This window comes from Notothenia rossii (genome assembly GCF_949606895.1).
Source record: "Notothenia rossii genome assembly, chromosome: 2".
NCBI classification, from domain to species: Eukaryota; Metazoa; Chordata; class Actinopteri; order Perciformes; family Nototheniidae; genus Notothenia; species Notothenia rossii.
Genome location: NC_136904.1, coordinates 40,568,883 through 40,585,162, shown reverse-complemented (window position 1 = coordinate 40,585,162; position 16,280 = coordinate 40,568,883). Strand labels below are relative to the sequence as shown.

Genomic DNA, 16,280 nt, shown 5'->3' with positions numbered 1-16,280 from the left:
CTTAATATTTTTTTCATCAAATAACATTATTCGACAAAAATAACATTATTCAACACAAATAATTAAATAACATGCTTTAACCACTAGGTGGTGCACACAAGGTACACACAGCATACTAATAATAACTTTGTATTATTAGTATAGGACACTTATGTATGTATAACATCTGAAGATGTGTAGTTAGTTTTATTCATTTTTTTACATAATTTTACAGGATATTGCTATACTATTTCTCATGTTTTACTTCTACACATTAATATCTGATTTGTAAAACCTCACAGACAGAAAGGCATATCCGTCATTTAATGGTAAGCTATTGAAATTGTGATTCCATAGATGTGTCTCCCATTACCCAAATCCCCTGACTATTCTTTCAACTCAGTATTTACATTCTTATATTCAAAGAAAATCAGTAATATCTTTAAAAACTACAAGTCCTTTTCTATCAGCTGTTCACCGTTATGGTGTAAATATAACCAACCAATCTACCAATTGGATCAAATATAAAAGTCAGCCGAATTACTATTGATACTGCTAGGAGACGTATTTTGTGAAAATAAATGCAAGATGTTGTTTAAAACCTCTTAAGCCCCAAGCCTGTTTTTCAAGTTTCAGGCTCGAAAATGACATTCCCAGAACAAATGACTCGGGCTGCCCCTAACCAAAGATTTTCCTGGTCGACCACTGGTCGTCAGGTAAAGCCACTGGTCGACCACTGATCGACCAGTGGCGCGAATGAAAGCGCACGCAGAGACAAACCGCCTTTTTCGCGCAACCGGCAAGTAATTAAATTATGATTCTGAATGTGTTGGAAAAATCAACAAGGAGACTGTCTTAACATTTTGTTAATTTATTTCAACACAACACACCATATAAAAACATCACACAACTTATGAACTTTTAAAACCAACACAATAACTTTATAAAATAAACAAAAACAGTCTTCTGTTAAAAAACTAAATTTAAACTATATTTTTCGTTTCTTTTAAACATGTAAAATAAATATAAATTATATAAACAAACGAATAAATAAATATAGGCTCAAGCCAACTTAAATATTTAAATATCAGTGCAAAAGTAAACAGGCCTACAGAGAAGTATTCTCAACATGAAAATAAAACTTTCAGTTTTTTCCTGAGGTCGGAATGCAAACAAAAATTATAAATATACCGCAAAACTTAACTTAAACAGTTCAGTTGAACGAACGAAGAACGAAAACTATAAACTACAAAACTATGGTGTTATATTAGGCTAGGCCACTACCTGACTTTCAGGGTTTCCCTCCGATCTTAGTCTTCTCATATTATGAGACAAGAACACGAGTTTGTCTGTGTTGTCCGGGAGAAGTGAGCTCCGTGTCTTGCTCACAATGAAGCCGGCTTTGGAAAATATGCGCTCCGATGGCGTGGATGTGGAAGGGATGGAGTGGATGCGCTTAGCTGCTCTGGCAAGCTTGGGATAGCGTTCCTGATTCATTTTCCACCAAATCAGTGGTCCCTTGTCAACCTTGGTTCGCTCCTCCAAGTGTGTCTTCATTTCATTTTTCTCTTCTTCCGTCTGTTGATCTTCATCAAAGGCCATCAGCATTGATATGTCCTGCTGCTTTTCCCTTTGCCTCTTTGGTGCGGGCTCACTTTCCTCTGCGCCGCTGCTGTCCTCTCTCTGAGCAGTAGGTTCTTCTGCTGGAGATAAACTCTCAGCCAGATCCGACACCGTTGTGTATGCATCGTCCCGTTTCTCTGCACCGAGGAATGACAAGCTCTTGAACCGTGGGTCAAGGACTGCAGCTTGAATATATATGCTGCCCTCCAGACTCCCTGTGAGCTCCCACCTTTTGTCGATTTCCTCTGTGATTTTTTTCTTAACTGCCTTCACGGTCGTGCTGTCATCATCACGACTCGACAAGTGGCGCCTCTTCATGTTGACGAGCATCGGCAGCGTAGCAGACAGAGATGCGTTTATATCTTGTGAGAGCAGCTCGGTGAGGGTGATCATGGGCCTCAGCACGGAGACAATGTCCTCCGCTGTCCTCCATTGGGCAGTTGTGAGATCCAGATCTCGGTCAGACTGGTGGGTGGTCCCGGGTTCTGAAAGCAAAGCTGTAACCGGACATCTCTGTTCCAGAAGACGCTCCAGCATCGAATAAGTGGAGTTCCATCGTGTGGACACATCTTGTATCAGTTTGTGTTCAGCCACATTCTGTAGCTTCTGTTTCAAAGTGAGAGCTGCTGTTGCCTTGGCACTTTTTTTGAAGTGTCCCACAAGGCGTCTGGCAGCAGCAATCACTCGGCAGATGGGATCTAATTTAACAGCCGTGTTTATGCACAACTGCAAGGTGTCCCCCTCACAACGAATTCCCTGGACATTACCCCAGGACGGGTTTTGAGATAGCTGTTTAGCGCACAACACCATATTAGCGGCATTGTCGTGTACCACAGCGACCCTCTTTTCTGGCGGAATCCCAAACTCCTCCATCACTTCGCTGAGTCGCTCTGCTATGTTGGCAGCTGTGTGGCTCACCTCCAGCACTTTAGTCTCCAACACGAATGAATGTAATTGCCATTTTTGGTAGATAAAGTGTGCCGTCACAGTCATGTAACCATCCATTTGGTTGGAGGTCCATGTGTCAGTAGTGAAGCTGACTGCTGTGCAGGCTTTAAGTTTCTCCAAAAGTACCTGTTTGGTCGTGTTATATTTGTTTTTAATGGCGTGCATTACGGTGTCACGTTTGGGTACAGTGTAACCCGGTTTGATGAATTTCATCATCTGTTTGAACCCTTCCCCCTCGACAATGTTTACAGGTCTCATGTCGAGTGCCACAAAATCTGCAATTTTGTAGGTGATGTCTCTCTTCCTTTTCTCGGAAAGAGGGGGCTTAAAAACGAGTGTTGTCTGTGAAAGTTTCAATGGCGGCTGTGAAGATGAAGTTGAGGTAGATGCGGTGGCCCTATCAACGTATAGTGGATGAGCCTATTGAGAGAAATGCACATTAATTTAAGTTCACACTAAGCCTAATAGCCCATAATATGACAATACATTTTATCTAACAGGCTTTTTATTAAGGCTAGAGCCGCAGAGCGTCCATCTTTTAATGGCTTGAAAGGTACTTACATGTTTCAGGTGATAAGTCATGTTTGTAGTTGATGAATGATAGGAGAATATTTGCTTGCAAAGTTTGCATATCACCTTCTTCGGGTTGTCTGTTACTTTTTCGAAATGCTCCCAAGCTCTTGATTTTACGCCTGACATGGTTAAAACTATCAGCTTATCTGACGTGAAAACAAGTGACTCACTGTCACCTCCTGTTTCCGTGTTTTTTTATTTTTTTTTCTCAATTTCTTTTTTTTTTTTTCGGCGACCAACGACCAATTAAATCTTGACCGACCAAAGACTCTTTGGCCGACTAACCTTTGGTCGACTAATCGGGGGGCAGCCCTACAAATGACCATATCTTCCCTTCTAAAAGGATTAAATTAATAATCTTTTTTCTCAAAGTAATGATAAACCTGTGAGTTGGATGTAGAAAAGTCAGAATCAATATAGATTTGTTTTTATTTTAAAGAAAATTCAGATTGAACATGGTTAAAAAACTGAATTACTAAACTAAACTAAATTATAATATGTTGTACTTATAGTGAAAACTAACCTTGGATGATGGGTTAGTAGACTAAAAGCTTTAGGAATCCAAAGTAAAACATATAATAAGTACCCTGTATCAAGATTGATGCGAAACAAGTGATTTTTAACCTTTTTAGACAGATTTAGCAAAAAAACCCTCTTCTGGGGCCATTTGGGTGGATTTTCCATATCTCTGGCCCCCCTTCTTCGATTTTGACATGTGACATCTCTTTCTGATCGTTAGAGCCAATAGAATCAAAGGGAAATCGTCCCGCACACACTCATGTTAAAAAAAAGATGGCGTCTTCGCGCATTCAATGAAGCTACAGAGCCTAGGAATGGCCTGCTCTACTTTTTTAAAACGGAATTGCAGTTTTATTGCTTATAGATTATCAGAACATTTCAAAGGGGACACAGCCACATTGGATATTAACCTATGGACAGGTCTGCCAACATTTGAGTTCAGCTTGGAGTGAGATTTTTTACGCACATACAGTGTACCCGCGACTCTTACAATGAAGGCTCGATAATCAGCTCACAGCATATAAAATGGCATATAGGTGTAAGCAGAGGTAAAGTGCTATTTTATAAGTGGGGGGATCCTCACCTCTGGGGGGTCCGGTAAGATTTTTTTTTTAAATATTGAAGTTAAATGCATCAACCTGTTGCATTTTGAGAGCAAAATGAATTTAAGGATACATCTCTCAAGACCCATATGAAACAGAACTGTGAACAGATTTTCTTTTTCTTTCTGGATATTTTATAAATCACTCCCCTTTTAAACTGTATTCTTATTTTACTGTCATAGTATTTCATAACTGTTTTTCATTTACTCTCATAAATGGTGACCAAACCGTTTGAGACCCACTGAGATAACTAAACTAAAGTTAACTATCTAAACAGAGTCCCTTACCTCACTGAGTTGTAGTTATCTCTCTCATTCTGACAGGACAGAGCTCTCCCTCTCCTTGTTTGGAGATTTACATTATAAATATTCCCCAAAATTATTCAAAAGCATATTCTTCAAAACTCTCTGCTTTAGTATGACACACATGAGACTACCGATGTGTGTAGTGAATTTGGTAGTAATATACTGTATAATAGTGAAGTGATTGAATATTATTGTATTCTCTTTTTTCAGAGTTGCACTTTGCAGACGGTCCCTGATTACTCGTTTCTTCCCCGGCTGCGGATAGAGACCAATGTAATGTGTCCAGCTCGGAGGACGGCGCGTATTGGCTTTTCTAAAATCAAAATGTGATTGTAGTTCGTTGTCAACCTTACCACGGTACTTAGGAGACGTCATTTGTGTCTGAATAACGTTTTGTTCATGAGTTATTGATCCGTGAAATCCAAATCTCCCAATATCGTTCCAACTTTACTGAACTAAGCAAGAAGACCGTCTCATTTCGTAGACCGCTCGGTTTGCTGTTCCTTCACTTTATTTTTATATTTATATACATTTATTTTGACCGAAAACTTAGCGTGAGGAAAGGCAAGTGTGGCATGAGTGCGTGAGATATGGGTTCATTGCGTGACTCTCACGCTCAATGCGTGAGTGTTGGCAGCCCTGCCTATGGATTAACTACATCATCGTTGTTATCGTTTTAATGCCATTGAAGACCAGTTTTGACCAGACAAAGACGAAGGTAAGCCATGTTAGCGTTGTGAGCTACCTAGCGCCACTTGTTTTGATGTACGTTTTTGTTGATAACGTCGCAAGTTTGTATCTTTCAGTGTTGAGGTGGGCACCGTTAGATTCTGTGTATTTACGATCATAAACGATGTGTTGGATGTGCAGCTAGGATAAGTAATAAGCGAGCTAGGAGTGATTTTCGGTGCAGTAATAGGTCAGTATTTTTCGCTCGGGGCTAATTCAGAGGCTCACTGTTAGCATTGTGTGTTTTTCTTTGAAAAGAAAAATGAAAAAGATCAGTTAAATTAGTTTTTTCCAATTATATGGATATAAAATATTCATAGTTTATTAAATATTAAGGTTCCTTAGGCGTTGTTTCCTGCAAATCATGCGATTTCGGCCCCGGAACTGGGTCCATGGGGCCTGTTGATATATTTATGATCCACGTCACACATTCAGTTTTTGTCACGATTCTCATGTTATGTCACGTTTATAGTTTTGTAGGTTTGGGTGTTTTTGCTGTTTTCCATGTCATGTTTTCCTTTGGGTTATTGTCTGGTCCTTTTCCCTGTGTTTTCCTCTTGTCATTAGTTTCCCTGGTGTGTCTAATTGTCTGATTATGTTCACCTGGGACCCTGTGTTTTCTCCTCCCTCCTCACCTGTGTCTTGTTGTGTGATTGAGTCTTGTGTGTATTTAAGTTCTGGGTTGTCTGTCTGTCTTGGTCGGTTCGTCTTGTTCCCTGACTAGTTCTGCGGTGAGTGTTCTGTTTTGTCTTTGTCTATATAGATCATAGCCTTGAAATAAACAAAGTTTCAGTTTATATCTGCATTTGGGTCCTGCTTGTTTCACAAACCGTGACAGTTTTGGCAGCAGTTCTCCTGTTTGTCCAGAAGTCCTCTCATCAGGGCTCTATAAATAAAGAACTACGGCAGATGTGTAATATTTAATGCAGCCGAACCGTATATTTCAATGCCGTTATGTGATGACTTCGAAAGAGAAAAGCAAGAACACTCGGAATAAAGTATTTTATTTTTTTAAATGTTTTCGGATATCATATCACATTAACATCATATCCCAACATGCATTGCGGCTAAAACATTCAATCAACGAGCTTCAAGCTGAGGATCTTGGGTAATCTGTTCAGTGGGTGGTTTGTGGTGTAGTTGCATATTTGTCATAGTCTTATATTTCAACAGTTTTAAGACAAACTGTGACTTTTTTGACATGGAAATTATTTTTTTAAGATTGATAAACATCATATGTGTAATTCATGGCACAATTCAAACGGGATCGAAAGAAACGTTTTCTCTCTCCATTGACTTCAATACATACTTTTTTCAGAAATAAGGTCCCATGGACCGGAAGTAGATGGGTACCAAGTACGTCATTTCCGGAATGCCCGCCGCCATCTTTGTGACCGACTGACAGTTTGTTTACCCTAGTCATGGCAGCAAACACAGCGCATTTAAACGGGAAAGAGAGAGAGAGAGATATTTGGTAAAGATGGCGATTATTGGATGCGATCCCTATTTTTTACCCCCAACTGTTTTTGTATTGAATTCGGCTAAGTGTCTTCCCCAACTAACTTTTCCCGACATATATATTTATCTTGTTCACAATTCATCTCCATTCACCGGAGAGAGCCAGAAGGCTTTTAAGAGCACAGATGCATATCAATACGCCGTTGCCAGGTGGGTGAACGACACCAAGATATGGCATGTGGAGAAGACACACCTACATGTGATCACAGCGAAGGTAAGTAATTTAACAACAATCATAAACCGTGTTATCATAGTTGCATTTATGTCGAAAGTGATGATGTTAGTTTCCTAGCCAGTTGCTAGCAAATGGTATTTCTAGCTAACATCCTCACTCCAGCTGGCAGCTAGCTATATTGTTTTAAAGCAACATACTCTTCTTTCATTGACAAATTCATTCTTATTTTTGTCTACATAAGCAAGAGGTCCATGTTTATTTCACGATTCTCTGTCACTTGCACTATTGTTATATTTCTTGTTGCTCTATCTTTACTTGTTTTTTTATGTCTTAAGGATATTGTATGTTGTAGCCTACTTTTGGAGTAGCCTGGGACATCAGATATTAAATGCCAATCTGCGCTGTAGCTATTGTATTTGACAGTAAACCGTTGAACCTTACATGTGTACAAGCTTAGGAGAGTTTAGCTTTTATATGACAAAATTAATGTACTGCATTTTTCACTTAACAGGTCAATCATTCCCAGGCTTTGAACAGCAAACCAACATCTCTATGATTGTGGTGCAGGAGGACGGGACAGTGGTGATGGCGCATTGTACATGCATGGCAGGGTTAGGAGAGGTTTGTTCCCACGCAGCAGCACTTATGTTTACAGTTTTGGCTGCTGAAGAGAAGAGATAAAAACCATGCACAGAGAAGCCATGCACATGGACACAGCCTAGCACTAAAATGGTAAAGTACAATGAGGTGTCTAACATCTTTGCCATCAAAGAACAAGTTCAAACCGAAGACCTGTTTCAGCACATGAGACCATCTGCTGATGATTTCAAGTTATTCTGTGAACAACTCCACCAAAGTGAAGAACAAGAGACAAAGCCCAAGAAAAGTGCTATCCTGTCGGTCATTGAAGGCCATTCCCACATATACACGCCAAAGACTGTACAACTGGATCTGCCAACACCCCTTACCAGTCTGTATCAAAGCAGCAGACTTGTACTGGAATTGCGTCATCTTTCCATGAGGCAGCCAAGACAGAGAGCTCCTCGTCTTTGATTAAAAGAGTTTGCTTTCCTTGCTCCTCTCAGTTTTCCACTGAAGCGACCAGGTATATATATATATATATATATATATATACATTTAGGCAGCAAGACTAAATCATACATTCTTTCTACTACTTTATCATGAATAAATACAATAATTGAGTAACTAGATATTATGAGGGTAAATCAAGATATTAACATTCTAATAACAGTATTTTAGGGACTTTTTAAAGTGATGAGTTTTTTTTCAAAATGTTCAAAATAACATGTTCTTTTCCTCAGATGGGGTTTACAAAACGAGGACCATGCCAACACGTCTTACCTGGTGGACCACCCTCGGAAGCCAGACTCTTCGACCTAGGACCAGAGATGCGGGCATGGCTACACGACACCGAGTTGGACCTCTAACGTTACACGAAAGAAGAAGGTGCATCCCCAGATGGTGTCGTGACCTGTGCTTGCCATGAGCCTGGCATTTTAGAAATTAAGTGTCCTTTCAGCGCTAAAGACCGCAGTCTACTTGAATGCACCAAAGACTCGCGGTTCTGCCTGACCGTCCCTGAGGGAGGTGTGATGAGCCTAAAGCTGAATCACAGCTATATGTATCAAGTGCAGGCACAAATGCGTGTCGCAGAGGTGATGTTCTGTGATTTTGTTTTGTTGACACCTCAAGAACTTTTTAAACACCGCATCATGTTTGATGGCGCATTTTTTGATGTTGCCCATTCAAAGGTGGTAAACTTCATTAGAACGGGGATACTACCAGAGTTGTTGGGTAAATGGTTTACTGTGCCACGCTTCTCCCCACTGCAACCTCTGACAAAACATCTGAGGGGCATTAAGAAGCTGACAATAAATAAGCTCTTCTTGTCAGACACTGGTCTTTTTCTTTTGTCTTCATGGTCAGGTTTTTGTTTACCCATTAAGCTTACATATTCATACACTGTAGATTGTGCAATAAATAACTTGCAGATGCATTGTAGTATAAGTAGGAGTATTTAAAAAACCTCAAGGAACAAATACTTGGAAAAAGTGATGTTTATTAGTTAAAAACTGGACATTTTAATGTATTAATTATAAAGATAATAGAGAGAAGATCCAACATACATAGAAAAGGGAATACACAATAAGCATTTTGTTTCATTTAGCTGATGCTTTTATCAAAAGTGACTTACAAATAGTATCTATCTATTCTGTGGGTACCACAGATGGGCAGACATTAAAGAGCACAGCAAACTGTTACCATCTTGTCAAGGGAAGTAGGTTGTCCTTGAGTGGCTGCTTGGCAAAGAGACAGCTGAATGGTGCTCTGAAGGATGGTGTATTTGTTGCTGACCAGGCCAATGACTCTTTCCACATGGATCCTGACGGCAGCGAGTCCACTTGTGGATTCAAGTTTCAGTGGATGCAGCTGCTGCTTGCGGTGAATGCTGGTATTTTCAACTGTGCATTATACAGTCCATGTGTCTTTCATATTGAAGCCTCTATCAGCAAGAACAACATCTCCTGGTGATAATTTCTCAAGATATGAGCAGTTTTCTGTAATGTACTTATCACTTGTGCGTCCCCCCCAGCTCTTTGACACAAAGGATGTAACACCCTGTGGTGTTATAGAAATTAGATATTTTACAGTGTTGTGGTGCTTGTAATAGGAGTATGTGCCCTTAAATTATTTGGCTTCTCTACAAATGTCAAAACAGTCAATGATGGAAGTGCAGTTGCTAAAATTATCCCTGAAACACATGGGCAGACTAACCTGAATTTGATCTGTTGAGGGCCAAAATATAAGTGGTGACAGTCTGACATACATGACATCTAAAGTATTGTTGAACACTCTGACAACACTGCTCTTAGACATATGAAAAAGATAAACAAAAAAATATAAAGGTAAGTTAAGCCTCATTCTCATCAATGTTAATATAAAGCTATGAAAGGGAGTCAGTCTTGGACCGGCTTTCACAAACCCAGACAGGAAGCCAAAAACAACCATCATTTTAGCATAGCTTGGTAGGCCTGTTAGTTCCTGTACCATCTCATCATTTCCTTTGAAGGCTTCTTCATAGAAAGACAGCAGATTAACTTTGTCCTTCAGGCAATTAACCTCAGCTCTTAATCGTGCACACTCGTTTGTCAATGCCTTGACTGTAGCTTGGCAGGCTGCATTTGAACATGGTTCCACAATACCTGAGCTAAGAATGGCTGGAGAGTAACTGTGGTTCTCTTTCACACATTCTACCTGTTCAACTAAGGTAATGTCAAGCCCAGTGGCATCACTGGTGCTGGAAGGTGCCACAGTCTCATGGTCACTATCAGTAACCAAAGTCTCAGTCCTTTTCCTTTTCATCTGCTGAGTATGCTCAAATCTGCTGGTGGCATAGATGCTTGTCTGCCGCTGTCCAGCTGACGTACTGTGCGCAGGCTGGGGATGTAGTCAGGGCTCATGGGGTTGTAATTTTTTCTTCCTAAACAGACAGAGGCAAACATGGTAGAATATTAATGTGTATAGGCCTCCTAATAAGATAATGACAAGAAGTATTACGATCCTTAACTTAAGTAAAAGTAGCAATAATACATGTAATATAAATACACAAGTAATTTAAGGCATGATGCATTCAATAATATTGAGAAGGGCAATTTCTTTCTGAGTTTTCTGCCAGAAATGTGTCTTTTATTGAAATGCGGTCAGTTTCAAGAACACAGAGCGAAACTAATGCAGTCCTTTCAAAACTGGGAATATTTCACTCATGCGGCAACATTCGGCAACTGAATTATTTATGTTGAAGTATTTAGAAAACTTATTTCTGACAAAAGAAGCTAAAAGATAACAATAAGTGAAGAGCTTACCGGAAACAAAGTGTTGACTGCACAATCTGGAGTTAGATGTCGGCTGCCAGTGGTCCCTTCTGATGGCAGCCAGCCATTTATTACGACGGTCTAAGTCTTTGGGGATCGATACAAACCATATAGTGCAGGGTTCCTCTGGCGACTTTTGTCACAGCCCGCAGCACAACAAATCCCAGGCATATCCACAAACTTTATTATTCACGATGTGTCTTTCTCTGTTGATTCCTCCGTGTTCTCTGTTGTTGTAATGACTTGCTGTGACCGGACACCAAAATGGCGGCGCTAGAATACAGTGAAGTCACGTGGTACCCATGATATGTGGCGAAGTCACGCCCATCTACTTCCGGTCCATGGGACCTTATTTCTGAAAAAATTATGTATTGAAGTCAATGGAGAGAGAAAACGTATCTTTCGATCCCGTTTGAATTGTGCCATGAATTACACATATGATGTTTGTCAATCTTAAAAAATAATTTCCATGTCAAAAAAGTCACAGTTTGTCTTAAAACTGTTGAAATATAAGACTATGAAAAATATGCAACTAGAAAGACTACAAAACCCAGTGTCGCGAACATTAACGTTACACATTACACTCGTGTTACTCACTGAAACCTTGTATAGCCGGTCCCGCATGGCTCTTACAGAACCGACTAACTCCCCTTTTGTGTATGTACAGTTCTCAACATGGCCAGACTTGTAGTGATTTTCACCTCTTTTTCACCTCTTTCAAACTTTTCACTTCATTCTGAAAAAAATATGTGAAATGTGCTAACGTGACGGCCATCTTGGTGTTGGTGACGTATGCAAGACCAGAGTTGTAGTTCATTGAGCCTTTCACACAAAAAAATATGTTACTTCACAGTTTTACGACACATTTTTATTTTTTGACTTGCAAAATTATCTTTTAAATTGACAAACATCATATGTGTAATTTGTGGCACAATTCAAACGGGATCAAAATATAATCTTTCTCTCTCCATTGACTTCAATACATGATTTTTCCGAAATAGAGTGGCGAAATGCCTCCCCTTCCGGTGGACCTCCACGGGACCTTATTTCGGAAAAATAGCTAGGTAGCTAACTTGATCCAGCCACTCCTGGTCCTTTCATCAGACGGGAAGCGAAAGAACGAGCAAGACCCATTGCTGGTATGATAGCAACCTGGTACTAAGCACACAGGCATCTTGTTAAAGTTATCTTATCTTAGCCAGCATATTTTAGCTATCTCTTAGTGGAGGAAAACAATTGTGACATCACTTATGTGACTCTGGGATTTGTAGTCTTTCTAGTTGCGTATTTTTCATAGTTTTATATTTCAACAGTTTTACAACAAACTGTGACTTTTTTGACATGGACATTTTTTTCTAAGATTGACAAACATCATATGTGTAATTCATGGCACAATTCAAACGGGATCGAACGATAAGTTTTCTCTCTCCATTGACTTCAACACATTATTTTTTTCCGAAATAAGATCCCATGGACCGGAAGTAGATGGGCGTGACTTCGCCACTCCATAAGGTCCCATGGAGGTCCCCGGAAGGGGACGGACTTTGTCGCTTGAAATGTCCCTTATAGGCCTACGTCTGTTTCCGGCTAAAAAGCATGCTAAAAAAGCTCAAGATTATAGAATCAAACGAATAAATAAAAACAAGGATTATTGTTGAGTAAATAACAGTGTGTTATTTAGAAAAGAATAACAAATTAGAAGAAAAAAAAGATTTAAAAAAATACAGATTTCAGTATTTTGAGACTCTAAGCCCATTTATTTTCCTCACAGACGGCAAAAAAAAGTCAGACATTATACGATTTAAAATAAAAACTAATAAATAAAAAGATAAAACACTGGCATGTAATTTACGTTAGAATAAATAGAATGGTTTTGAAAAATAGATGAGAGTAAAATCTACGTCACTTTACAGCCCCGCCCACTTTTGGGGAAACCAACGCTGTCATTTGAACGGCGATCAAGCCTGAAGCCACAGAGATCTTCTGTTACTGTCCTTTCTTCTTAGAGGAAATACAGAAACACGTAACTCTGGATTTGTTTTAATGTTTGAGGTGCAATAAACGACACAGCAGCTTTTTGGCATGTTAAAACTATTATTTTCTGCCTCGTCATTGAGAGTAACAGCTGGCAAAATTACAGCCTCGCCTACTGATTTCAAATGTGTGCTCTAAAATGATATTTATAAATGACTATCACTATCATAAGCAAGTCAATAAATGGCAAAGATATGTAGAAAATAAACGTATTTGAGATACTTTCATAACGAACGTAACGTGGGAGAGAATATGTTTCTCGCTAAAGGTAATTGAGAATGCAGTTTAGTTCTGTGGGAACGTAATTTTTAGGAGACAGGGTTGCATCACCATGCACAATAAACCATTTCATATTTGTTGTAGCCTTTCAGCCCTCCATTATCCTCTGACTTGTTCCAACGACCAGAATTCTGCAGGAAAGAGCCCATACAGGAGCATCAAAGCTTGTAAAAGGTTTTCCCCTGTCAACAAGAGAGGCCTACATGACAACATGTTCCTCTGCTGATAGAGTGACTAGGATTGGCCAGTAAAACGTTGGAGACAGAATTACGACAATTGTTTTTCTCGTACGAAATACGATATGAAAATAAATAAATGTGAAACCAGTTTAATCCTACATTAAAGGTTAATGGACTGCATTTATATAGCACTATTCCACTGACGCAACAAGACACTTTTACATATAGAAGTCCATGGCCAATTTGGGGTTAAGTATTTTCATTGATGGAAGAAGTACTTAGAGCCTTCACTTGAGTAAAAGTAGAAATACTATGGTCATGAAATACTCCATTACAAGAAAAGAAAGTACTGAATTAAACATTTTCCTGAAGTATTATCAGCAAAATATACGTAACATAAGTATCAAGTGTGCACCATGGCTCTTTTCACAGTATAATATAATATAATTTTGTTTTATCAGAAACAAAACATGTAAAAGCAGTTCACCAAGGTTGTCAATATATTGTCAACAAAAATGTCCTGCATCCTGTGGAATCAGCATATTATGTGTTTTTGTATGTAAAAAGTAACTAATAATTATGAGTGTTAAATAAATAAAAAATAAATCAATTGATGTTACATTCTAAAACTCAGTATCTTGCCCATAAGGACACATCCACACGTTGAGTTCAGGGGTATGGGATCAAACCACAGCCTTGGTCTACAAGGTGCCACCTGCTCAGGAAGACTAACATTCACACACACTCACACACACCTTTTGCCATGGCATCGGGAGCAATTGGTAGAAAACCACATACCTCGTTAGCCACAGCCACCCTTTACTATAAGAAGAAAATCAAAGTGTCTTACAATCCATAATATAATCAAGTATATGTGCATCACAGGCAGTATGCTCAGAGTTGAATACAGCACAGGTTGTCTGTGGTCCAGTGCGAGGTTACAGTGTCAAAAAGGTGCTGGCTTTAGCAGCGCTGATAGGACTGTATATGAGGATGTTCAAAAGCTTAACCCGGCTTCAGAGGGCAGGCCAGGGCAGGAGTGTGGGCAGACAGGGGCAGAGCACAACACCATACCAATCCATTTCTTATTTCCTTTCCATTTATTCTTTCTTTCTAACCATTGGATCTCATAATCCTCAACTCATTCTAATGTTCTCATGTTCCCTCTCTTTCTCTCTGTACAGGCTCTTGGTGCTCTGCAGGCCACAGGGGCTCAGAGTGGAGCAGTTGAGGACAGATTGGTTCAGCAGGACATGTTTTCGCCTAAGGCCAGAGTAATGATGGAAACCAGACCAGATGCATCAATGCCTGCAGCGGTCAGCCGCTGTTATCACGCCTCCTGACAACACGAGGAAGTCACTGGGAATTCCAAAGCAGCCATTCTAGACAGACAAGTCTATTTGGGTTGGACTAAAAACAATATGCCTATGCTGTGTCTCAATTATAGTGTTTACAGTGCCATGGCTTGCACTATGAACACTTTTGGAGTGGGTGGATTCTAACCATGTAGCATCGTCTCAAAACGTACACAGCAGCAGTGCCCTTACCGGAAGTGACGATCACTAGCTAACAAGCTAGCAACAATCGTTGTCAGTACCAAACCATTATAGCCTAATTGACTAAACATTTAATGGTGGCTTCTTTACAGCAACAGTATAGTGGTACTAAAATTGTGGAAAATCGACATTTATAATATTTAATTGCATAGTGCTGTGTAGTGTTGTACGGTGTACCGATACTTGAAAGGTACCGCGATACCCTGCCGTTAAAAACGTTACGATTCCTCCGTTTAATTAGTATCGGTACTTTAAGAATGACGGGGGAAAGTACTCCGGTGAGAAAGTGCTGCTTTAATAAGAGCCGTGTGTGTTCAGCGCTCTGCTTCCACTCCCTGCACTGCAGCGGTGCCTGCAGTCCCTCCCCTCTCGTGCACGCTCAAGTGCCTCCCCTCTCTCGTGCACGCGCTAGCTGCCAGAGCATGTGAGAAAGCGAGAAGCATGGCTGCAAGTGGGAGTGCAACTGCCGCTGCGCCTCTGCTTGTTGACAAAAAAGACACCAGAAGCAAAATGTGGAAGTATTTGAGCTATATCTCTGACAGTGAGGGCAAGCCTACGGACACCACGAGGCCTGTCTGTGAGACATGTTTTAGATTCCTGCAAACCAAGGGAGCTAACACATCAAACTTGGCTAAGCACCTTGCCGACCGGCATCCAGAGCTGTTTAAAGAATTTAAAGACAGACAGGTTAGCGAATGTGATAGATAACATAATTACATCATGCTCAAGCCCATGCCCTCAAATCTAAGTCAAACAAGTGTAATTTATTTTGGGACAAACAAACGTTTTCGTAGTTTGACGAGGCAATTAATGGCAATGATAACTGTCTAATCTTTTTAGCTAACTTACCAATGTGGCTAACATCTGCAATGTACATGTTGTCAATAATTATTTATATTACTGTACTATCACATGTTAATAAAATATAAAGTTAACTATCAAAGAAATCACATAAACTCAAGTATAAAGAAGAGACCATGTTGTAAGAAAACACTTAACAGATAAACTACAATTTTATTGATCATGAAAATAATTTTTAAAAAGTATCGAAAAAGAATCGGAATCGCAATTCTTGACTTGGTATCGGTATCGAAACCAAAATGTTGATATCGTGACCACACTGGTGCTGTGTTAACCTGAGAAGAGAATTGTGGCTAATCCATGGATGAAGAAAGAGAACTGGATACGGCATTGGAGGCGAGGCCCCGTTCATTCCTATGAAAGTTGCAAACTGCACATGAAGCTAAAATGGCCTGACTCTCGAGAGTATACGTACCTGTCTCTGGGCCCACAGAGCACATTCACTTGCATTTTCCATAAGCACGCCTCCAATATACAGCGTCACAGGCAATCTCGGCTCAGTCAAAT

The 16,280-nt window shown here is 39.9% G+C and overlaps 1 protein-coding gene and 1 long non-coding RNA gene across 2 annotated transcripts in view; one reads left to right on the top strand and one right to left on the bottom strand.

The window, feature by feature from the left end:
* LOC307030058 (neural-cadherin-like) overlaps positions 1 to 16,280 on the bottom strand; it is a 597,902-nt gene that overhangs the window by 382,996 nt on the left and 198,626 nt on the right.
* LOC307030061 lies at positions 5,944 to 7,971 on the top strand. The gene is made up of 3 exons (XR_013805518.1): positions 5,944 to 6,009; positions 6,597 to 7,010; positions 7,483 to 7,971. It is a non-coding gene; the product is annotated as an uncharacterized lncRNA (long non-coding RNA).